The sequence below is a fragment of the Hemiscyllium ocellatum genome, chromosome 13 (assembly GCF_020745735.1).
Source record: "Hemiscyllium ocellatum isolate sHemOce1 chromosome 13, sHemOce1.pat.X.cur, whole genome shotgun sequence".
Lineage (NCBI taxonomy): Eukaryota > Metazoa > Chordata > Chondrichthyes > Orectolobiformes > Hemiscylliidae > Hemiscyllium > Hemiscyllium ocellatum.
In genome coordinates this window covers 57,055,611-57,079,792 of record NC_083413.1, presented here as the reverse complement: position 1 = coordinate 57,079,792, position 24,182 = coordinate 57,055,611, and positions in this window count along the sequence as shown.

The following is a 24,182-nucleotide window of genomic DNA, read 5'->3' as shown; positions in this document are numbered from 1 at the left end:
AAGGGAGAAAAGAGATTAAATGTGGCCTTGAATTTTATTCTGCTTGAGTTTTGTACAGGCATCCTTCAGCCCACTGTTTTGAATCTCTGCTTATTTGAGCTTAAAAAAGTGTTTCTTGGTATTCTGAAGATAATATGGAAATAATTTAGTTTCAAATTTAATTTATAATCAAAGATACAGCAAAAATGCAATCACCCAACCTGCAGGATTTCTTTTTCTGTGTTGGATAATGCAGTGGGGATGAATCTTGAAAAATTTGGAGTGTATCAGTTCATGAAATCATTCATAAAAGCACAATATGTTCCACAGAATTTCAGATCAGTCATCCAAGAGTGTGCTGAAGTTCTAATGCATCCTTCAAGACTTCTGGTGCATGAGCTGCATAATAGTCAGCTCGTAGAAGCTCTATATTCACACAATACCCCAAGCGAATAACTTAGCTCGGTTAGTTCAAAGAGCAAAAATGATTGTTTGTAAACATCCTTCATGATGGGCTCTTGAATTAATACAGTATATTGATAGCACTGCTGCCTCACCATGCCCAGGATCTGGGTTTGATTCAGCCTTTGGTGATTGGCTGTGTGGTGTTCACATCTTCTCCTTATGTCCATGAGGATTTCAGTTGGGTGCTCTGGCTTCTTTCCAAAGATGTGCAAAGAGGTTAGGTGGATTGGCCATGCTCAAATAATTACTCCATAGATTTCTGGAATATGCAGGCAGGTGGATTAGCCATGGTAAATATAGGGATCAGATGAATGGGTGGGGTGGTCGATGCAGACTTGGTGGGCTGAATGGCCTCTTTCCATGCTGTAGAGATTTTATGATTCTATTGTGTTTCAGCATTGTATTTAAAATTGTTTTAATTTGTATAATTGTCTGATACTTAAGGTCCTGAAAAGCAGCATACTGCAGATGCTGAAAATCTGAAATATAAACAAAAATATATTGGTAGTATTCAGGCCAAGCAACATCTGTGGAGAGAGAAGCTGTTAACATTTTAGGTTGATGACCTTTGAGCAGAACTTGAAATAGTTAGAAATGTATTAGGCATTGAGCAGGGGGTGTGTGGAGTGAGCATTAAAGGTTTTTCATTGCAGACTGAATGGAGGTATTGCACAAAGTGAGTATCCTGTCAGTGTTTGCTCTTTACCAATGTGGAGGAGACCAGAATGGAAGTCAAAATCTTGTACAGAAAGAAAAGCCAAGATTGGCAAAGAATGTTGGGGTGAAGATTAAAAGAGACAGGAACTTTTAAATTGGCATTTTGTATGATTTTCATAATGCTCAATGTTCATCAAATTATTTCAAGGGAGTGGATGTTGGCAGCAAGGCAAGCATTTATTGCTCATCCTTCTGGCCTTTGAGATGATAGTGATGAGCCACTATGCAGTAACCCATGTGATATAGGTTTGCATAATGCTGTTAGGAAAGAGTTCCAGGATTTTGGCCCAATGACAGTGAAAAAGTGAAAGTATTATTCTAAATCAGGATAGTGACTGGTTCGGGGGGAAATGTGCAGGTAGTGGTGCTCCCATGTATATGCTGTCCTTGTCCTTCAAAGTAGGAGTGAGATTGCAGTTCTGTAAGCTTAAGTTTTCAAGGCCAGAAATGTTGTTTGATAATTACCACAATATTAAAGATATCATCTGCTTCATAATGCTTTGATTCCAAGATTTACTGGTGTACTTGATGATTAACTGGGGCATGAGAGAGGAGTGAACGTTTGAAAATTTCATGAATTTAATTGAAGTTTATCGATGAGAGCTGTTAGGATGCAGTCTGTGGAGGAGTGTGCTTTGTCTGACAGCAACTTGTAGATTTCTGTGCTTTGCATTTGTGCATGCCGAAGATTGCTGTCTGGTTTACTACATAAGTGAGTGCTGTTAACGTGACCTTTATTCTTTGGTCCAAAGGCTTTCTATTTCTGATTGAACATAAGTAATTATTTCGAGACACCAAAACTCTGCTCTAATTTGTCAGAATAAAACTGAAGTTGCAATAGGGGGAATTGACATGACAGCTCATCAGGTCTTTGTGGGTGGCTCTCCTCAAGGCCATCAAGCACCACCCTATTGCTGGTGACCCAAAAACCTGTGCCTACATAATCTGTGCTGTCAAAGGTTTTTTATTTGAATTGAGTTTGCACAGTTTTAACTCTTTGCAACATCCATACTACAGCACTATATTTGACTTGCTGCTGGATGGGAATTCTCATTCCAAGATACCATAGGTAAATGTGAAAGAAATTATACTATCTGCATCAACACACTGTTCTTCCAAGGAAGCATAGGTTGAAGGACCTGAGTGCTGAATTAAGGGAGGTTTAGGCGAGTGCGATATCAAATCGAGTGTGCTTAATGATGGCACTGAGAGCTGAATTCTCTGTCACATGGTTGAAGTGTTGTAGTCATGGTAACAGAGTAGCCACATCAGCATGATACATTGGGTTAGGAAATGGGTCCAACCCTTACCCTGCTTTAGAGGTGGTGAGTAGTTAGGGTCCACTTGGGACTCAGTTACACGATAGTGCCATTCATTTCATTACAGCTGCCCTCCCATTTGTAGCCGTAGTGGGGGAGGCCATCAGACTTAAAGGCTCTGTGTCACAATGATGGGCATTGCAGAGATGAGATTCCAAAAATTCCCCATCAAGGGTGTTTCCCTCCACTCCAGTGACCTCATCATTGGGTGTCTTTGCTTGTTCACCTTACTAGCAACTCTGAGGTACAGTCATCGTGATTAGCTTTCCAACTGAGCAGTACCCACTTCTCCCCGTTTGCCTGCTAACCATTCAGTATTGCAGGCTCCAATCTCCAGAACCTATGGTGGATATCTGACTTCTACCTGAAATTACAGCTCAGAATAAATAATAACACTTCCCACGGCAGTTGTTATAATTATTTACAAGTATTTTTAAAGCTGTAATGAAATAGAGTGGGAGAAAGCTCTGATGAAATATTAATATAGGCATAAACTGCTTGTGGTGAATAGATTGCTTCAGTTTTATATACTTGAACATAATTGTATGGAAGTACTATAGGACTAAATCTTCCCATTTTGAGTCCAATTCATGCCGACCAGTTTGCCATGGCTCAGAGCAGCTTTGCTCTTGCAATCTTCACCCTTTGACGCTAAGAAATAGCAGCAGTAGACCATTCAGCCCCTCTGCCTGCTCCACCATTCACTAGGATCATGGCTGATCCAGTATTCCTCACTGACCTTTTCCTGCCCCTCAATTTCTTGAGAGAAGAGGTTCCTCCTCATCTCAGTCTTACATCAGTACCCCCTTATTCTGAGACAATGCCCTCTGGTCCTAGACTCTTCCTTGAGGGGGAACATCCTCTCAGTATTTACTCAGAAACATGGAATTCTTAAGGGGTTTGACAATGAGAGCACCTCTCATGCTTCTAAATTCCAATGAGCCCCAAACTATTTAACCTTTGCTCATCAAGCAGTCCCTCCATAACAGGGATCAGCTGAGTGAACCTCCTCTGAACTGCCTCCAATGAAGGAATATCTTTCCTCAAATAAGGAGACCAAAATTGCTCACAGTACTCCAGATGTGGTTTCAAATACCTTGTACAATTGTAGTGAGATTTCCCTTCTCTTGTACTCCAACCTTCTTGAAATAAGGGCAAACATTCCTGAGGCTTCCTGAATATTTTCTGTACCTGTATGCTAGAATTCTGTATTTTGTGCACAAGTACCCCCAAGTCCCTTTGTGTTGCAGCTTTCTGCAGTTTTTCTCCATTTTATGTTCACCTCATTAATTATAAACTGGCTCTTGGGCATCTTTCTTGGAAGTTCACAAACCTGGAGAGACCAAAGTACTCACCATAACCGGGACCATCTGGCTTTCACATCTGTTGTTTCAATTAAACCCCTGCTAAGGGCTCCTTCAGATGCTACAAGGCAGGAGCTGTCTCTCACAGTAATGCTCGTGTGTATACAGCCAACACATGACTGAGGAAAGGAAGCTTCGCTCTTTGTTTTACGGACAGGACCTGGAGCTGTTGGTGGAGAGGATTGTGGAGTGGAGGGCAGTCTTTTTTTCCCCAGGCACCTACTACCAGATGCTCCCACACCAGACACAGCCTGCACGAATGCAGACTGCAACATGGGTCAGTACCAAGTGAAGCAGTCCAGGATGTTGGTCAATGATCTTCTGTGCTCTACAAGGTTGCTGCCACCATTTTCCCACTGCTTCATCATACACTCAGGGCCAGCACTCAGCACAATTCTGTCAGTGTATATGCCTCTCAGTGAGGCTAATGGATTATAATTCTCACTACTCAAGCATTACGTCAACATAAAGACTCTAATAATCCAAAACTACAAACTCTTTCCTCACTGTACTTTCACCTCATTGAATGGGCGCACATCTCCACCTCTCCTGCTCCTGCATCACCACTGACTGACTGCTCTGCATTCCACTCCCAGCAAACTCAATCCCTCCCTTTTGTTGTCTTTGCAGAAAGGAAATGGCCCAGCCCCCAGTCTGGTCACAACAGCAAACCCATCCCCTGACCGCCCTACTTACAATCCTCCTACTTGGAAGGAAAAATCATTAAAGGTTCACAAAAATGCAAGGAAGCAAAGTAAAGAAGCCATGGTCATAATATTATCAGAAAATTCAAAGATTAATGGAAATGTCAGTACATTTGGTGTAATAACAAAGCACAAATACTGTATATATTTTTAAAAATTTACACCACTTTTAGATATGGACTATTTGACTGCATTCATGACAGAGATAATATCAGGTCAGATGTGGTTAGATTTAGGAAAAATAAGCAGAGAATAGTTATTTCTGAAAAAAAGACACATTTTGTTGAAGCTTTTTGTCATGAACTCATCAGAACGTGTTGCAAGAATATCAATTCTAGGAAACCGAATTCTTACAAATGAAAGGTTATTGGTTTGCAAACTGACTCTGCTTGACGTCTTTCCTTGGGGAATGCACCATATAATGATGATAACCGGTGCATTCCCCAAAGCAATGCCTTTACCAGTCAGCGGCAGTTTGCCAACCAGGCAATTTTTTATATGCTATAAATATTATTTTTTTCATCTTGAATAAATATGTTTGGGACTTGTCCTGATGAGTCCAAGACAAATACCTTTGACAAAGTGTCTTTTTTCAGCACTACTCAAGCTATGTATTTTTGGACTTGATGAATAGTCTTAAAATATTATGATTCTATTCACACCATTTTAAAATAATGTATCCTTAGCTTTATGGTTATGAATTAAGTGAAGGAGATATGTAATTACTGGAAATCTAGAGCATCTAAATTGGGAGAAGTTATTTCTCCTTTTTCTGGCATAAAGATTAATTGCTGTCCACAGAATACCACATCACACTCTGGCAATAATAATGGGAAAAGGATCAGCGAACTATAATAGATTTATTCATTCAGTGTATTTGATCATGTGCATCAGCAAAGGAAATAGAGGCAACATAGAAAATCCCAAACAAAAACAAAAATTGCTGGAAAAGCTCAGCAGACCTAGCAGCATCTGTGGAGAGAAATCAGAATTAATGTTTCAGGTCTGGTGACTCTTCCTCAGAATTGATGGTAGCTAGGAAATAGTTGATTTTTATGCAGAAGACAGGGTTGTGAGAGGGGGGTGTAGAGCCCAAAGAGAGACAACAGTGGGACAGGCAAAGGAGTGGACAATGGTCAGCCTGGGAGAATGAATAACGGCTAATAATAGATAGTGCATATAGCAGAAAAATGATAAGGCCTGGTGTGTGGGAGCTTAGAGTAAAGACTTGGGAGAAGTTGCCTCAAGCCCTAAGTTTTTGAACTCCATCCTGAGTCCAGAAAGCTGTACAATTCCCAAACAGAAAATGGAATGCTGTTCTACCAATTTGTGCTGAGCTTCACTCAAGCACTGTAGCAGGCCTGATACAGAAATGTCAACCAGGGAACATGGAGGTGTATTGAAGTGGCAGACAACTGGATGATCAATGTTATTTTTGTGGGCAGAACAGCAATGTTCTATGAAGCAGTTGTCCAGTGTAGAGGAGACCACATTGAGTAGTGAATGCAGTGTTTGGGCCCTTGGGTACTGAAGAGGGCGGAAGTAAAGGGGTAGGTGTTACACCTTCTTCAGCAGTTACACGGGAAGGCACCATAGGGCTGTGGGGAGGGGCTGGTAGTGAGAGGCAATGTTGGGAGTGAGAAGAGGGAATAGACCCGGGTGTCCTAGAGGAACAATCCCTGTGGAAGGCTGACAAGAGAGGGGAATATGTCTGGTGGTTTCATCCCACTGGAGGTGATGGAAATGGCAGTTAATGATCCTATGGATGTGGATGCTGCTGGGATAGTAGGTGAGGACAATGGGGACTCTATCGCTGTTGTGGGAGAAGGGAGAGAGGGGGGAGAGCTGAAGTGCAGGGGATGGATCAGACCCAGCTGAGATCTGTCAAATGTAGAGCTGGATCCTCAGTTGAGGAAAAAAATGGACATTTTGGATGCTTCCTTGTCAAATTTGGCATCATCAGAACTAGTGTGAAGGAAGTGGAGGAACTGGGTGAATGGAATAGTCTTTACAGGAAACAGGGTGGGAGGATGTGTTGTCAAAGTAACTGTGGGAGTCAGTGGGTTTGTGCTGGATATTGGTGGCCAGTCAATCCCCAGAAATGGAAACAAAGATATCGAGGAAGGAAAGGGAGGAGACAAATGGACCAGGTGAGAGTGGAGTGGAAATAGGAAGCAAAATCAATAAACCTTTCCAATTCCAGACAAGAAAGGAAGCAGCACAGATGTTATCATCAATGTATCAGCGAAAGTGCTTCCGGGTTGGGGCTGGAATAGGACTGGAACAAGGAATGTTCCACGTACTCTACAAAGAGACAGGCATAACTGGGGCCCATGTGAACACCCGTGGCCACTCTTTTGACCCAGCATCTGTGGAGAGAAATCCGTTAACGTTTTGAATCCAGTGACCCTTCCTCAGAACTGAGAAATTTATGTTTTTGTTTCTGACTTACAGCATCCGCAGTTATTTCGGTTTTTATTTGAGTTAAGAGACGTTGTTCAGGGTGAGGAAGAGCTCAGCCGGGCAAAGGATGGTGATGGTTGGGGACGGTTCAGGCCTTTGTTCCAGGAAGAAGCAGAAGGCCCTGAGACCATCCTGAAGGGGGATGGATGTGTAATGGAATTACACATCTATTGTAAAGAAGCAATAGCTGGAGCCTGCTAACAGTAAATTCTGAAAGTGATGTAATGTATGTGGGAAAGGACTGGACAAAGGGAGAAAAACCTTCGAGTAAAAAATGAGGTCTGCAGATGCTGGAGATCACAGCTGCAAATGTGTTGCTGGTCAAAGCACAGCAGGCCAGGCAGCATCTCAGGAATAGAGAATTCGACGTTTCGAGCATAAGTTCCTGATGAAGGGCTTATGCTCGAAACGTCGAATTCTCTATTCCTGAGATGCTGCCTGGCCTGCTGTGCTTTGACCAGCAACACATTTGCAAAGGGAGAAAAACATTGAGTTGAGGTGGGAAGAAATGAATTTTATGGGACAGAAGCAGCCAGAAACAATGGGTCATTCCTGATGAAGGGATTATGCCCGAAACGTCGATTCTCCTGCTTCTTGGATGGTGCCTGACCTGTTGTGATTTTCTAGCGCCACACTCTTGACTCTGGTCGCCAACATCTGCAGTCCTCATGTTCTCCTAGAAACAATGGATCTATCCGGGCAGTCCTGTTTGTGGATTTTGGGAATGGTGTGGTTGGGAGACTGAGCTTGGAGGCTGTGGGGGAATGAGATCACTAGATGAAATAAATGTTAGTGACTGCTGTGGACATAGTGGCCTGATGTTCCATGATGGAGTCATGGTAGAGGGGAAGATAGGTGAAGGTATTTGAGAGCTGGTGCTCAGCCTCTGCAATGTAAAGGTCAGTCCGCCAGGTAACAACAGCATCACCCTTATCAGCAGGCTTAATTTAAAAATCAGAGTTGGATCTGAGAGCATGGAGTGCAATCAGTTGACCGGTGAATAGGTTGGAATGGGTGGGGGGCAGTGAAATTGAGGTAACCAATGTCACGCTGCCAGTTCTGAGTGAACAGATTGAATACAGGTAAAAGGCCAGAGGGAGGGGTCCAGGTGGAGGGAAAGTGTACGGTGAGTGAGGGGTCTGTGGGACAGGGAGAGGACTCTTGTCCAGAGAAATGGGCATGGAGACGAAAGCGACAGAGAGGAGTTCAATATCATGTCGTGCTGGAAATTCGTTAAGGTGGGGATGCAGAGGGATAAAGCTGAGCCCTTAGAATGTTCAGCACTGGGGAGCAGAAGGTCAGGAGTGATAGTAAATAACAGGAGGTGGGATTGGGAGAGGGGATGGAGTCAGAGGGAAGGAGAGGGGAGGAATGTTCCAAAGAGCTGAGGATGTCTGAGTTGTTGCATCTTCTGTCTTGATGCCTGAAAGTAAAAGGAAAAGTTTAGTTTTAGCGTGTTGGATGAGCCAGGGGATGAAGTGGAAGCAGGAAGCAGTGCTGCCCTGAGTCAGCATGAGACAGTATTTTTGGAGAGAGAGGATGAGAATTTGCAGATGACTATGCATAGCACTGAATGTGGATCTAAGGATTTGGCAGAAACTGCTGTCTATGAAATGCTGAATATTCTGGAGCTACCTGTGATCCTGGGTGGATTCAAAGCATAAGGGATGAAACTCCCATTTTAAAAATCCCATTTTGCTTGGCCAGAATTTTGTAGACATTCAGTCACCAATGCATAGAATGGTCAAATCTTTAAGTGGCCTCTGAAATGTAACAATTTACTGATATTTTTAAGATTCAGAGCTTCATTTTTGAAATAATTATGTGGCTCACATATACATACTATTTTAAGGAGGTACTAATACAACTCTAATGTCTTGTAAATTTTTGATCTTGGTAATTGACAGACTGACAGCACATACCATGTTCTTTGTATAAACCAGATTAGGTTTCATCTTAGTCAAGTTGTTTGCTTTAGTTTTATTTCAACAAGTTATTTATTTGTAGTGTAGTTTCAAATGATGAAATGGGTGAAATTGTTTATTTCTATGATGTTTGTTAACATGCTCGGGATCAGTTATTTGACCTCCGCTCAAAGTACAGAATAGGGTCATGGAGTCATAGGTGCTCTCAGGTGTTGCAGACCTGATAGGCCAAAAGGCCTTTTTCTGTGCCAAAGAACTCTGAGTATTCTAATTCCATTTTCTATCGCATGGTCTACGTGTGACTCATGTCTGTGGTAGGCACAAGGTATGGCATGGAAGCTGAACAATGGGACCAAGGTGATTGGAATTATGCTGAGATAGCAAACCAACTAGCACCTGGTGTTTTGTGGGAACTAGCTCATTTCTGAGGGTGCAGTTCAAAATAACTGATCAGGATTCAATGAATTGTATAGAACAGTACAAAACCGGAAACCATAATTATCTTGAGCATTTTTTCACAATTTGTAGCAAAAGTCTAGGTTGAAATGGTTAATGAAGGTTACATCTTTACTTTGAGAAAATAAATGTGATACTTGTTTTTATTTCCTTGAATGAGCACTGCTTCGAAACATTGGTGTGTTGAAGACTTAATCCTAATAAAAGGACTAAATTGGCAGTTAATTATATTTGCATCTGCATTCAAATCTTTGAGACATGAAAGCTATAAAGGTAGAGAGTTTGATTTTGTTTGTGGATTAAAAGAAATTTAACTTTTGCTTGAATTAAATTTTGGGTTAGGGAAGGATAAGAAGATGAAGCAAGAAGCTGACAATCATATTTTTTCCTCATTTTTCTAAAGCATAAGCCATATCTGTGTAAATGTGCTTTGATTTTGTTTGACCCTTCATTATGATCTCACCATAATCATGTATGATGTGGAATGGAACCTTTACAGGGGTCTGATCAGCATGGACTATGGCAAGATTTGTGGTAGGATCAGACAGGGAGTCCAGCAAGGCTTAACTCAATATCAGGAACTAATCACTGCATCTTTTGTGCTTTTACTATACAGAATGGTGAGGTTCTTGCGAAGCAGTGGTGAGTTGCTAATAAGGGGCAATTACCGTTTGTCAAATGCCTTGTTGATGCCTCATTACTATTCAGCTTCCCATCTTACCAAATGCACCAAAGAAGATACATGTCATGAATTCTCAACATGGAAGTCAGAATGGATACCTGATGATTTGAGCTCACTGGCTGATCCCAGCTAGTTTGGACAATGGGCGCGAACATCCCGGCACCAACTGGACACATCCACATACACAGACATTGGCATCTAACAACTCTTACAGCGCATCTCTGATCCACTTATATCCGCTTACAGGATGCTTCTGCACTTCAAGACGAGATCTTGGGTTGCATTCACCACTATTACAGTAATGCACTGCAAGGACTGTGTACATGGGCTGGAGCCAGCTGGATCTCTGGGGTCCTCATTTTGAATGTTACATTTGGTGCAGGTGGAGTGGTATCCTGTTTCAGTGAGTGAGCATCTGCAGGTACATTTTTGGATTTTGTGTTGTCAAGGGTTGAGGTGGGTGTGAGTGAAATGCAGTCACAAGTGATGGTGTAGAACATGAGCTTTGGGTACAGTAGCAGAGAAAATGAGTATGAGATCTTGGAGAGAAAATACTGCCACTTTATGCTTGTGGAGAGGGGACGGACATTGACTTTCTTCCTACATTGTTGGACATCCTTCAGCTGGCCAAGCCTGTGTGACCCAGATGGCAGCCTCTGACCAAGCTGGCATGGACCGGAGTTGCGACTTCTACTGGTCCAGGAGGAAGAGGAGGTCTCTTGTCTGTACCACCCTGTCCAGCAGGGCCTTCAAGCCTTGCCCACAAAAAAGGTGACAGTTTCTCCTTGTCCGCCTCATTCAGGGCAGCTCTGGTCTGAGCCTGCTTGTCTGGCTTTTGAAGATGGCACAAGTGCAAAAGATGTTGGTTTTTCGGTGGATTTCTGGTGAATGGTATGTACTGGAAAGGATGCATGATATGATGGGGCTAGAATTGGATGTGAGGGGTGCCATGGGGTGGAGATCGTCATGAATGAGGTGTGTTTGGTAAGATATGGCAAGAAATTTTGCTGGACTGTGCAACTTGAATCCCTCCAACACACATGCAGGTCACACTTAACTGAATGGTAAAATTCAGCCCATGAAGTATACAGCATCCATGTGGACATTAGAAACACGTATTGAAATCCCTAGTACGAATACAGAAAATGAAAGAGTTGATGCCGTAGGAGGAGCTACTCCCATTAATCAGATGTGCCTGGAGTGCACATTTGTACCTGGTTTCAGTGCGAGGAATCTGTAATATTGGGGCAAAATGCCAACAGCTTGATAGAAAGAGACAAGAAGAAATGGCAACTGGCTGTTGTGTAAATCTGGTATTTATCTTTGATTTCTGCATATTGGAGAGAGAATTTTGCAGCATTGATAAACCTGAAGCATCTCTTTTACAAAAAGAAACTTGTCTCAGACAGCAGCAGGTAAGGAAGATCTCTTACAGTATGAAGAAAATCGAATAGTGAAACTATATACATTACAAGTTGTATGTCATTTTTGGCTGAGAATAAGGGGGACTTTTTATAAATATCAGCTTCAAGATGGTGAAACTGACGTCAATAGTAATCTTTGAAATGGCTGGTTGTATTTTCAGTTTTAATGAGGGCAGTTTATTTGAACTGGAGTGAATAGAGTATTCAGAGCTTCAGCAGTTTACTCATCCCTGTCAGATGACACACGCTATAGTTTAATTAATTGCATCTGCCTCTGCAGCAAAACTCATTGGCATTTGTAGTTGCTGCATATTATTTAAACAACAATCCATGCTTACTTCAGATTACTAGTCTTATTTAAATTGTAAATACTTCCTTTTTCAGATTGTGGAAGCTAAATGAATGATCTTTATTATTGTATAGTCACTTTTTTGATAGAATGGTTTGAGGGATTGTTTAATTATGCTGGGGTTGAAGTGTTTTTGACAATAGCAAATTTTCAATTTTGTATCCCATCCAATTTTTTTTTCTCCATTTGAAAACCATTCTTGCTAATTGTGGGAAAGAGACATTGGGAAGGATGGGTGTGGGCACAAAAGTGGGTAGTTAATGTTTGTGCTTCTGACTGGCATGTCAGATCCTGAGCTGAATCTCCCACCAGGCCATTTTTCAGAAGAGCATTGAGAGGGGCAGCAGCACTATGTACCTGCAATCGAAAGTTAGTGAATTTAACGGATTGGAGAGTCTGTTCCCCGGAGACATTAGGGAAGAGTACAGCCCAGACTGCCTGCCTTGTTCAACTGCAGCAGCAGACTTGTCTCTGGGAGGCTTCCCCTGTGGGCTTCTGTGTCCCCTTTTTTGTTTTTGTTTCAAATTTTCAAAAGGCTGGAGAAGGAACACCTCCATCTTGTGATGCTCCCTTTCCCATTTCCCTGCAAAGGGGTCCTGCTGCTCCTTCTGAGTTGGAGAGACTTTGGTGTTGAAAACCCATTTTTCATCGAGTGACCCCTTTGCCACTAATTGACCATTTCAGGAAAATCACAGATAAGTTACTGTTTCTCAAACAGTGCTTCCAATCCCTTTTTGGTGAGGTGCTCGAACCGTTGGCAAGGTCCTGTTGGGTGTAATACTTGTGTTTTTGCAACATTGGAGGCACCCGACCTTCTGTGGAATTAGGTATGCATGAAAACATTGTTCATTAATTTCAAGGTGGAGTACAGTTGACTGACATTTTTGGCCAGCAGTCATAAGGTGGGAAGGGAATGAACATCAGTTAGAAGTAGATTGAAGTTTTAATGTGGAACCACGAGCACCACTTTTGAACTAAAGTAGAAACTGCTGGAAAAGCTCAGCAGACCAGGTAGCATCTATGAAGAGAAATCAGAGTTAAGGTTTCATGTCCAGTGACCCAAACAATCCAGTTCTGAGGAAGGATCACTGGACTTGAAACATTAACTCTGATTTCTCTTCACAAACACTGAGACCTACTGAGCTCTTCCAGCAACTTCTGTCTTAGTTTCCGATATGCAGCATCTGCAGTCAATTTTTGAAGTGTTAGACTTCACATTGCGATTTATTTTTAAAACAAAAGCCTTCAGTTCCTTGCATTGCCTCCACAGGACCATTAATTGCAGCTGCTGGGTTTGAAATTGCAGCAGTCATACAGTTCTTTTCTTATTTAAATAGGACACTGCCTCAGTGAGGTCACCAATGGATATGGCCGTAGTATTGGCTTGAAGTCAGAGCTTGCAAATGTAACCTTTGATATCAAACTGTAAAATACTAATACATCTACACTTTGTAAAATCATTGGCATGTCTAATATATTTCCAACATAATTTAGACTGCAGCTCAAAGGTATACATGCCCTTTTGAGTCTGGAAAAGCTATCATGAAAAGAGTTGATTGGGCAAGAATGGGATAGAGAATCTTCCTTTTGATCATGCTGTTAAATGTAAGCAAGGCCACATTGTCTAGTTAGTGAAGGAAGATATGGTATAGAACTTAGTAACCAGCTAGATATAGGGACGATGCATGGTTTAGGGAATTAAAGGGTTGAGACATCTTTTACTCAAAAACAGGGCCTTTTTAAAATTACGAAGGAATACAGAACCATTACAGTAGTGCTAAGCAGGGAGTTTCTTTACTCTATGAAGGTGTTGCAGTAAACAGATTTAGGGAGATGTAAACCATCCTTGGATAAGCACATGGATGATGATGATGGGATAGTGTAGGGGGACGAGCTGAGAATAGTTCACAGGTCGGTGCAACATTGAGGGCTGAAGGGCCTGTTTTGCGCTGTATTGTTCTATGTTCTAAACAGAGTGGAAGCATGTATAAAACCACAAAGTGTACCTGATCTAATGCATGCAGGATAGAGACTCAAAGGATTGCAAAGAAATCATCACTGCCAACAGAGTGAAGAACTGTCTTTTGACATGGGGAGGTCATAGTGCAATGTTAATGTCAGTGGTTAATGTACTGGGAACATATGTTTGAAACTCAGAGAAAATGGTGAAATTTGAATTCAATTAAAATTGTGACCATACAACATCAATTGTTTAAAAAAACTTAATGCCCTTCAAGGAAGGAAATTTGCCATCTCTATTTGGTCCAGCCAACAGGTGACTCCAAATCCAGACTCTCAACATGTGATTGACTCTTCTAGACAATTGGGGATGGGCAATAAACACTGGTTTAATCAACAATGTCCTTAGCATGTAAACAAATAAAATAGGCATGATCATTGTGAAATATGCAAAGTGGAGGAACTGTTTAGCTTTACAAAGAATGTGATGACTCTGGAATGTATCAACATGGATATCACCATGACTTTACCACTCAAATCATCTTGCACAACTTATAGTCACATGATGATTGAGATGAGCACCTCAGTGCATAAAATGTGCAAAGCAAACATTACTTGGGGAAACTGTCTCTTCATGAGCTTTATCCCCTGGGTGCACACTTCTATAATAAACCCTCTTACCTTGTTTGGATCCTCAACACCTTCCATTTCTAGTGTCATTTGAATTTGATAACAGTTATTAACTTAAGTTTTGGAAATGAAAATACTGGCAAATTGGCCATAATCAATAGGGGCTTTAAGGAAAATGAAAAAAGCTTACGGCTTTGTTTCAGGCACATGTGCCTGAAATCAAATATTGCTGGAGCTGAAGAAGTGTCTGACATTTTGAGCTGATTAAATGCCACAAATGAGCTAGGAAGTTGTGCATATTGTACGCAGTCAGGTTACATACAAGTAAATACCATACATCGTAGCGCACAACTCAATCCGGTGCATAAGCCAACTCTTTTTTTTTCAGCAACAGTGTGTTTAGGCCTGTACTTTGCATATAAGACAACCTGCTCCATTTTCAACTAATAAATACCTGGTTAGGACTATACTTAAAGCAGGACTTGGTCTCAATTTTTCAGCTCAGGAATACTGTACTAGGCTTACACACACATTAAAACTTGGTGCATGCATTTGTGTAGACCATGCAGGGCATGTTGCCCAGAAGATGCTTGGAAGTTGAAGACAAGCCCTGTTCTCCTACACCAATACCGGCAATTCACATTTCATACTTGACATATAAGATGATCCCATTTTGACGAAGCGCTTTGCAAAAATTCAAAGGTGACTTATAAACTGAGATCTACAGTACTTCAATGAAGACAGTGAAAGCCATAAGAATTATGGAGGTCTAAGAAATATAGAGCTTACACTTTCTGAGCCAAAGAGGGTGCGAGTGAGACAGTGGGTATGTGGGTATTTGGGCATTATCTGTGAGGTTACTATTCCATTCGTTAATAAGGAAACTTTCCTCTAAGATGGGGTCAAATCCATTAGACTTTTGAGGAGAGCAAATGTACAATGTTAGAACAACAAATCTCTAGCAGGATCACAGTGGAAAACAACGCACTTGATCTGTCTGTATGAAGCAAGTGTAACTGCCTGACTCTGGTTATAAGAATGGCAACAGCAAAATGAGGTCTGTGTGAAATAAATGTTTTGTTCTTCAGTCAAAATTCACCCAACACCATGTCCTTTTGCAGCTGACAGAGCCAGAAAACATCACTCTGAATTCTTTGGCCTGCAAGATAAACAACCAAGGAGGGCTACAAATGTTTTGAGTGTCTTTCGCTCTGTATACAGATAAGCCATTCCCTGGGGTTTTCAGTGAGGTCAGGAAGCTCCATCTGTCATTCTTTCAGCAGAAAATTTCAGGTTCAAAATATTAAGAGATCGTTGGATTTGTTGTGTATTGAGTCAGACAACATGTTATTGGAAACCTGGGGTGTGGGACATTTTGGAGACTGGGTGAAATTGCAAAATTAGTCCTACAATTGTTTTTTAACAGCATAAGTTTTTTTAAAAAAAAATCCTACCTTTGTGATTACAGCTCATGTAAATAGACTGAATGATATAACTTTATGATGTATACATGCAAAATGATCTTTCTTGTAAATGTGTAGCTCTATTCGTTTCGAAGGTTGACCTGAAGTCAATTGAGGGGAAAATTGGGAAGGGTGCACAATGCACAAGTGCCTGTTTAATGAGATTTTTAAAACTTAAAATTACACCCACACGTAAAAAGTGTTTACATGTGGATTGGTACTAATTATATATTTTTGGATCACCTGCTCATTAAGGTGATGGATGTCATTGCTTTGGAATCAATCTCCGTTTTACAGCAGTTTCAGCATCAAATACACCCAGGTCATGTCTCTTACAGATTAGATATGCATTAATATTTCCAGCACATTAGACCAACATGTTTTCACTTTAAATTCCAATAAACAATTCCTATTGTTTTACCGTGAAATTCTCAATTGCACTAAGTTGGTAATGATTATTATCAGATTAATGCAGTTTTGTTCCATGGTCATGTGGTTATTAGGAATTGGGTTATAATTGCTCAAAGTCAATTTATTTGGAAACTTTGTGGTCTGCTGTATTTGAATGCAGTGCCATGGATGGACTGTATTCTGACTAATGAGTTGTTTCACTCCTAACACCTTGATTTGTGAAAACTTATGATCTATCCAAACCAGTGAGCATGCCTGGATCTGGAACTTCATTCCCCATGTTGAACAGAAATAATTCTCCATGTTAGGGAAGGGAATGAGCCCTGAACGTGACACCCAAGTGGACAAAGTTGAATTCACCAGGGCTACTTGAAATTAGCATCATTAATTCTAGAAGAAGAACATTATGTGGCACCTCTCTCCTTCTAATCCTCAGACAAAAACTCCGGGGTCAGAGATTGGACTCCCCACGTCTCCCATCATCTTCCTGTCCCTCAAAGTAGGGAGTTCCTGTAGTGTATAATTATATTGTTCCTATACTATAACTGTATAACAGTAAGGTAATGTAACTTTTCCCTTATTTTCCTTTATTTCTCTATTGTGTACCTAAGAATTATACCCAGGTATTTGTACCTAAAGATGTCATGTGGGGCACGTCTCACTGGACTCCTGTACTTCTTTTGCCTCGGGACCCTTCGACCCCATGGCATCAATGTGGACTCGCCCAGTATCCTCATTTTCCCCCACCCCCCACCTTACACCAGTTCCATCCTTCCAGCTCAGCACTGCCCTCATGACCTGTCCCACCTGTCGGTCTTCCTTCCCATCTATCTGCTCCCCCCTCCTCTCTGATCTATCACCTTTACCCCCACCTCTATCCACCTATTGCTACAGCCCCACACCCCCACCCCTCTCCCATTTATCTTTCTGCTCCTCTGATGCCGTCTGACCTACTGTGCTTTTCCAGCAACACACACTCAACTCCTGTACTTCTATACTTGAATACCCATGACAATAAAGAATATTGCTAACATCTGACTTTCTCTTTAGAAACTCTTCCCATCCTGTGTAACATACCCCTGTTAATATCCAGATGACTGGCCCAGTTCTTTACCTTGGTACAGAATGCACAATAAATTGTCTGCTTAATGTTCTTTATTTTTGCATGAGAAGTTTTGATCCAAACATTGCAATTCATTCTCCTTAACACAATATATCCAGCATTGTTTAAATCAATGCAGGGAGTTTTTCATTATTAACACGTTGGAAGTTTTTGTCCTTGGTTACTGTTTTCAGTATCAAAAACTGACAATTAAATAACCTGGTCATAATGTAAGAGCTATAAGAAGTCACCAGTGTGTTTTCAAGTAACCTGATATATCCTAATGATGAAGGGAGAGCCAGTTGTGAGCAATCACTGATCGGACATCTGATCTTCCACAGTAGGTTTATTCATTGGAGTTTCCTGGGCCCTTGTTATTTACTTGCATGCATTGAAAATCACAACAGTAGTGAGGCTTGATGGTTTCAGTGAGTTGGTGGGGTGGTTGAAAGGAGAGGATTGCAGTCTTGCTGTGCAGGCCTGCAATACTCTCTAAACTGGAATATTATTGATTGTGATGTCATTTGGTTCTAACAATGGGAATAAATATATACAGATGCAAAATATATATTTAGAAACATCAAACATCAGCTTCACAGTTTTCTCCATGATTTCCTTCACAACTTTCCTTTGAAGGATTTATACTGATGAATTATAACATGCAAATTCACTGGATTAATTGCTAATATTTACATGGATTACAAAACTACAAGGGTATGAAAATATTGTGTTTTCTCATTAAAATTTGTTACATAGATTTACCCAGGTAGAACAATGGCAATTGTAACTTTGGTGAATGAGTTTTGATCAATGAGTCATAAAGAGCTCTGTCTTTGTTCAGTTAGCTTTTAGGGCTGAACTGTTGGGAGTATCATATAGGGAGCTATGGAATGCAAGCAACAGATGTTGTATGTGGCTGAGGAATACTTGGCCCACAGAGTCGAGGGGAGATGAAGTCAAACTTCCTTGGACTGTTGTGTATTGCTTGAATGAACACTGAAGGCTGTTTTTGTTTCACTTTAGTGACCAATATTTTTTCTCTGAATGCCTTTTACATATTAAAATATTTGGGTTTTCCTGATCTTTTCGAAGGTGCAGAGGCAATGTCCAAATGCAGCAAACATTGCAAACTAAAATGATAGATGGACTGTCTGAGTGATTTGGGCTGTTGTGAGATTGTGATAGAATTGATGAGAGGTTCAGCTAGGCTGTTCTCAATGGCAACAATATCTCGCTTCGTCTTTTAGACAAGTGATGTGGTGAGTTTCCTGATTGGCAGTAGAGAGCTGCCAATAAATGGGGGATTATTGTTTGTTAAATATCTTGTTAACAGCCCAGCTCATCCCATTTGTAATCAGCTTCCTGTCTTACCAAACAAACCAAATAGCTCATCATTGACATCCATGTGATGAATCCTCAAAGTGGGTATTTTTTTAGCTCACCTGTTATTCTGAAGGACCTTCATGTTGAATACTAGGCATCGCATCTCAGACCATGTTCCATGGGTACCAGCCACCCACATCCACAAATGTTGGCATCTGATGTGTGTCAACCTGAGAATCTACATGGTACATCTCTGATTCACTTTCAGGATGGTTCTGCATTCAGTGAATAGGCAACACCGTTAGTAGTGTTGGGGATTTGAGGTGGATGAGGGGACAAGATGTTATAGTGAGTGTGGTAAAGTATAAGCCTTGGTGGGGAATGGTTCCAGTCAGTGAGTGCAATGTATTGTAGAGAAGATGGTGGCACCTATGCTGGCAAAGTGGCGACATTGATTGGCTTTCTTCCTATAGTGCTGTGCATTTCTCTGCATAGCTGAGACTGCATTAACCCAGTTAGCAACCTTGGGCCTGACTGATGTGGTCTGGTGTCATAGCCACCACTGCTGATCCTGTGAAAGAGTCCTGCTTGCTCCAGCCCATCCAACCAAACCTCCTGGTCTCTATCTGTATATCAGAGATGATTTCCTTTTGTCTGCTGTGTCTAGGGCAAATGTTAGGAACCACCCAGGGTCATCTCCAGGCTGACCGAGCTTGACTGGATACACTTTTAAGAAAGTGCATCCAGATGAAATCCAGGATATCCACGGAGTACAGAGATGAGCTGGGAATACCACGTGGTACGATGGAGCAGAAATTGGACATGAGATGCCATAGAAGTGAGACAGGCAATTAATGAGGTGAGTTTGGTACAATATTACTAGGCCTCATTACAGGAATCCCTTCAAAAACTTGACACAACTCAGTTCACCAAAAGAACATATGTTTCAGTTTTAAAGACTATTTCTCTAGTTCTGCATGTCTTATTCCTTCAAATCATTGTAAATGCTCTAATCATTCTTGCCTTCCCTGTGCAGCCTGATGTGCCAACTGTATCTGTTCGAAAACTGGTTAACCTTAAATTCCAAAAGAATTCGGGGTTGACTTCATTGTTGAAGACTCCCTTCCATCTGGACAAATTTTCCTGATACCATCCGATTTTCTTTGAAACAATCTGCATCGATTAGTTTAGTCATTTAAGGTCTTCCTTGACATAAATAGTTATTGGCTGCAATAATCATCAAGCACCTTTTCCATTTCATTTCTGCTTGCTTAAGTTTTTTTAAAACGTCAACCAATATCAATTGCTCTATTGAATAATTGGATTCAGCAAGCTGTAATTACACATTGATCAGTTATAAATCCAAGATCTCTGACCCCTCAATGTGTCCATGTCATCAGACCTGCCTTAGAAATAATCAGCATTAAAGAATTGAGTCTATTTATTGCTGTCTTTTAAATCCTCATGAATCAGAAATCAATGATCATTAGCTGCCATATCATTAATAATGTTGTTCCAAGTCCAAATTGAATATACAGAAGAAGAGAAAGCAAACTGGAATAGTGTATGTTCAGCATAATAACATTGTGTTCACTACCAAATGTTTAATTGGTGTAACCACCAATTTAAATATATATTTGCTTTCAACTGATAAAAGATGAATTTTAAATTTCAAAGAAAACAGAGCATGGTTTAGATTAGATTACTTCGTGTGGAAACAGGCCCTTCAGCCCAACAAATCCACACCAACCCTCCAAAGCGCAACCCACCCATACCCCTACATTTACCCCTTGCCTAACACTACAGGCAATTTAGCATGGCCAATTCACCTGACCCACACATCTTTGGACTGTGGGAGGAAACCAGAGCACCCGGAAGAAACCCACACAGACACGGGGAGAATGTGCAAACTCCACACAGTCAGTCGCCTGAGGCGGGAACTGAACCCGGGTATCTGGCGCTGTGAGGCAGCAGTGCTAACCACTGTGCCACCGCGATGCCCACAACATGTTGTGAAGAAAAGTTGCCAATTAAAAAGTTCAATTAAAATGTTGATTTAAATTCTATTGTAAGTTGGAAGGAAACTAGAAAGTTGAGGAAAGGAAATAAGAGTTGGACCTTTTTGACTTATCATAAACCAGGAGAGCGATGCACAGAAAGGCATATTTTTATAAGTTCAGACTATGCTATAAAGTTTTTTTTAAAAATCACATTTTGTTCAAACATTGTCTTGATTAAAAAGTCTACACCCAGTTTCAATATAACTTATTGACTCTAAGTACAATTGAGACACTGAAATGGTTATATAATTCCATTTCTACATCCCACAACATTGCTCAGCTTCACCCAAGGTTGGAACTCCAGGAGAGGGATGTGGCAACTTAGAAATGTGGTCAGAAAGCAGAGGTGTAGTGTTCAAGGAAAGGGGAAGGTGTTGGAAGACAATACAATATTTTGTGTGAGGACAACAATTTTGAGCATGCTGAATTGGGGAAACAGGATAACAAAAAGTGAAAATTAATGTGTAGTTTCATTTGGAGCAGAAGGCAGATTACAGAAGCTGAATCTTATAAGGTCATTTGTGAGAGACCAGTGAGGAAGTTTTTCAAGTGATTAAAATCATGTAATGGCAAAACCATTGGTAAGGATTTCCTTGGAACTGGAGATGAGCTGGGTGCTGGTGAACAGTGTTGTGGAGATGGAACTGGATTGCATTTCATTCAAATCAAATCTATTTGGAATCAATAAGCTTTAGTCCAAATGAAAATACTGAGTTTTTTTATCATGTAGAATTTCATAAGCTTATTGAATGTTTGTGATAGACTAATTGAAGTCTATAATCTGGTTTAAGGTTTATCTTTTTGAAAAGGCTTTGTAACATAATTTAGGATTTTGGAAATTCATTAGAAAATTCATGAAGATTTTCATGAAAACAAAGGATAAAGTGAGAAATCATGTGTGTGTACATAATATTCTATAATATAAGCCTATATAAAGCATTTTCTTTTGAAAATGCGACATTAAGTATGAGACACAGTATAAAAATAGTCTCTGGTCAATTCATCAAAAAGATGAGTTGATGTAATCTTTAGCATCAACAGTTAGAATGGTGAAATGTGATGAATACATCACTAAATATAGTAGTGGTAGTTTGGATTAATTGATAGTTACTTACAATTTAAATAAAGATTTCAGTTCTATGCATTATGTAATACTCAGGTGGGTGTGCTGTTAAGATGGTCAGGTGATTTCTCTTTTCAGAACAGGACCCTTTTACCGATCTCTGATATTGAACTTACACTCTGTTCAAATGCAGAGCATTGTATCTATAACAGATGAGAGTCTCAAGAGTTTATGTAAATCATGGATGTGTATGGCATATTAACAGGAGATCTTTCTGGGAGACCCATGGTGCCCTGCTGTGTTGAGCTGAAGGGGTTATCACTCACTCGGGTGAGCACCCCCTTGGAGTTTAAATCACCTCTCTACCTTTTAAACCATAAACTTCTCTGTTTAATAGAATGACAGGAAACACAAATTTTCTTATTTAGGAAGGAATGTCAAATATCCAGCAACAGGATCTGGCACCTGAGGAGACCTTTTTCTGATAGTTTTACATCTTTTTTGGCACTCCACCATCAACCACGACCACCCAGCTTCCATCTCCTTGTGCTGCTAACAGCTCAGTACCCTTTACCTGCACTATTTTTGGGCTGCCCAACTTGCTCCCAATTCCTCCAAACTTCAAAATCTGTTTGGCATGAATTAGATCAGTGATGTGTTATTTGCAACTTGGCCATTGGACAGCCCTCTGCCATTCCAACACAGACTGTCCACTTTTTTACAACTGAGTTAAAATCTCACCTTACTGAAATCAAATACCTCAGTATTTTCGTAATCTGAATGTGATTTGTTACAATTACTGGAAGTGATATTACGTTCAGCCTGAGCTGTGGATTTATTCATAACCAGACCTACACGTGGTTGAGTTCATAATTTCACTCTGTGATTCTCCTGAATTAAAAAAAAATACTTTCTGCTGCCATCCTGCTGTTACAATAATTTGCTTTCAACTGTTTTCCATCTGGAACTGGCTCAAAATAAATTGATCTGGGGGGTGTGTGTGTGTGTGAACTGATTTTACATGAGTTCCAGCTCTAGTGTTCTTACTTTAATGACGGAGTTTCAGAAGCCAAATATACACCAACAGACTTGCATTGTGTTGTTTCCAATGATACTTGACATGACTCAACTCTACATCTGTTTTGCTTTGAGAGATCTATGGTGGCCTGTTCAAGGTTTACTGTTTGCTGCTGGACACCAAGTGTAAAAAGATGCAGAATGTTCCACCCAAAAGCACTTGTGGATTGCAACCAGGTCCTATTATTGCCATAGAAACCCAGTTTGAATAGACTTCCCCTTATCATGGAATAGAATCTCAGAACCCTTATAGTGAGGAAAGTGATCTGCATAGCAGCATCCTTCACCAGTTTCCTCATTTCCTTCCCCCCCCCCCCCATCTTAACCCAGTTCCAAACATCCAGCTCAGCACCACCCTCATGACCTGTCCTACCTCTCAATCATCATTCTCACATATCCGCTCCCTCCTCATCTCTGACCTACCACCTTTACCCCCACCTCCATCCACCTGTTGCACTCTCAGCTACATTCTCCCCAGCCCCATCCCCCTCCCATTTATCTCTCCACCCCCAAGGCTCCCAGTCTCATTCCTGATGAAGTGCTCTGGCCCGAAACGTCAATTCTCCTGCTCCACGGATGCTGCATGACCTGATGTGCTTTTCCAGCAACACAGTCAATTCTGATCTCCAGCCTCTGCAGACCTCACTGTCTCCCATCCCTCTTCCCCACCCCCACCCCCAGGCCCCATAAAACCCTGCATTTCCCATGGGCAGTCCACCTAACCTGCAGATCCCTAGACTCTACAGCCAATTTAGCATGACCTGTCTCACACATTTGGGCTGTGAGAGGAAACCCACGCAACGTGGGGAGAATATCTTGTGGGGTTTGTACAGTCTTCCAAGGCTGGAATCAAACTCGGGTCCCTGGCGCTGTGAGGCAGCAGTGCTAACCATTGAGCCACCATGCTGCCTTTGGGCCAAATCACCCATCAGAAACAAACAAAATGACAGCAATCTGAACATCTGCAGGAGTGGGACAATAAGTCCATTGCTGCTACTCTATATTCGACTGTCTTGTTTCTGCCTGTCAAAACAGTTGAAAACAGTCCTTCTTTCTTACCTGTTGTTTGTGGAACTGTTTGTGTTGTCCATTCTTTATTTCTGGCTCAAGCCTGCAGAAAAACTTAGAGCTTCCCTCTCCAGCCCTCCTCTGTCCCCATCTCAATCCCAGAGCATCAATCATGCACTTAGAAATGCTCCACAGCTTGATTCCTGCCACCAAAGTTTATTTCCTGTCGGCTTACCAGC